This window comes from Nannospalax galili, unplaced genomic scaffold (assembly GCF_000622305.1).
Source record: "Nannospalax galili isolate Female #2095 unplaced genomic scaffold, S.galili_v1.0 scaffold1791, whole genome shotgun sequence".
NCBI classification, from domain to species: Eukaryota; Metazoa; Chordata; class Mammalia; order Rodentia; family Spalacidae; genus Nannospalax; species Nannospalax galili.
In genome coordinates, this window is record NW_008329033.1 from 188,612 (window position 1) to 190,098 (window position 1,487).

Sequence of the window (1,487 nt, forward strand, 5' to 3'; positions counted from 1 at the left end):
ATGATTTTTAACACATGGTGGTCAAATAACCACAAACATTTCTTTATTGTTGAGAAGGCATTAACTATTCTGATAAAATGTACTTTTTTATATCATAAATACTTACATGTATTCTTGGAAAGTACTGACGTCATCCATTTGAGTGTAAAAGATGAGCTATGCTAACTGAGTATATGCCAAGAAAATAATGAAGAACATAATGGCAAATCCAGAGAGGTCTATTGGTGAGAGCTGACTTATGGTTCTGCTAACACTAATGAATCTGAAGAGCTGTAAGAGAGAGAGGTACAATTATTAGCAGATGAAAGGATAATAGGATCTAAATGTACACTTGAATATTATCCTATCATAACAGGAATGGATGTGACATCTGAAAACATTATGCTAAGTGATATTCATCCATCCATATATATCACATATATAAATCACACACATACACACACACACACACAAACATGCACACACATACACATACACACACCACAAAAATGCCAAATGCTGCATGATTTTATAGAAGCATTTAAAATAATAAAATTCAGACACAGTAAAGACTAACTTATTTTTCCCTCTTACACAATTTATTAACTTCTATCCTCTCGTTCAGAAAGTATTTTTTGACTACCTACCCTTGTAAGGCACTGTTCTCAGAATCTCAGTTCTCTGTAAATTTCCTTCTGGCTTCCCCCAGGAAAGAGGTGATGATCTGTTTAGCCTACATTTCCAGGTAGAGCATCTGTCCCTTTCCTTGAACCTCAATTTTTCTTTGAGTTCCCTTCCCTCACCTGCTCATCAAGTGAAGTTAGCCCCTCCTCTATGTTTAAGATTCCAGGCCTAGAGAACATATTAAGAAGTCCTATTACCACATGCGTTAAACAAAATCAATAGGGTTAGATACAACAAAAATTCAGTAAGCAAAAAGTAGCCTCATTTATAGTGAGAGGAATGGTCAGAGAAGTCCCACTAGCATAGCTAGATGGCCACCTTTTGTTCGACTTGGAAAGGAAAAGAAAAATGCTAAAAATATGGATTATATAATATATAAATTACTTTAATGAGACCAAAAAATATTAGTGACAGCAGCTATATTGTTGAACTGCACTGCCAGTATGCCAGATGCTCAAAGATGGGGAAAGGACTTTGATTATCCATAATATCCCTCCATATTTAATGTCTCATATATCTTAATATACAACTACCACTGACAGGCAGAAAAAGAAGCATTTTATTACAGTGCCTTAAAAATATAAATTTGGGGTAAAAAGACCCCAAAGTAGCCAGTTTCTTGGCTAAAAGTCAAAATGTCTTTGGGACTTAGCAACATACTCTGTTCCAAAGGCCAAAAATGTCAAAAGTATTTGGGAGCTTGTATCTAATCTTTAAAAGATTTTAGGGTTACCTCTTCAGAGGGGGGAATGTTGGAGTAGCCAAAAGCCCCACAAAAATAAATAAACCAAAGAAGAAGAGTACATGAAGTTATCAGAAAAAAA

At 35.0% G+C, this 1,487-nt stretch overlaps 1 pseudogene across 9 annotated transcripts in view; it reads right to left on the reverse strand.

Moving 5' to 3' along the window:
* LOC103731723 overlaps positions 1 to 1,487 on the reverse strand; it is a 39,591-nt pseudogene that overhangs the window by 13,006 nt on the left and 25,098 nt on the right. For all 9 annotated transcript variants that reach the window (XR_003849014.1, XR_003849016.1, XR_607155.2 and 6 more), the window contains one exon: positions 107 to 270. The product of XR_003849014.1 is annotated as a THO complex subunit 2 pseudogene, transcript variant X6 (transcript). The remainder of the gene's footprint in view (positions 1 to 106; positions 271 to 1,487) is intronic.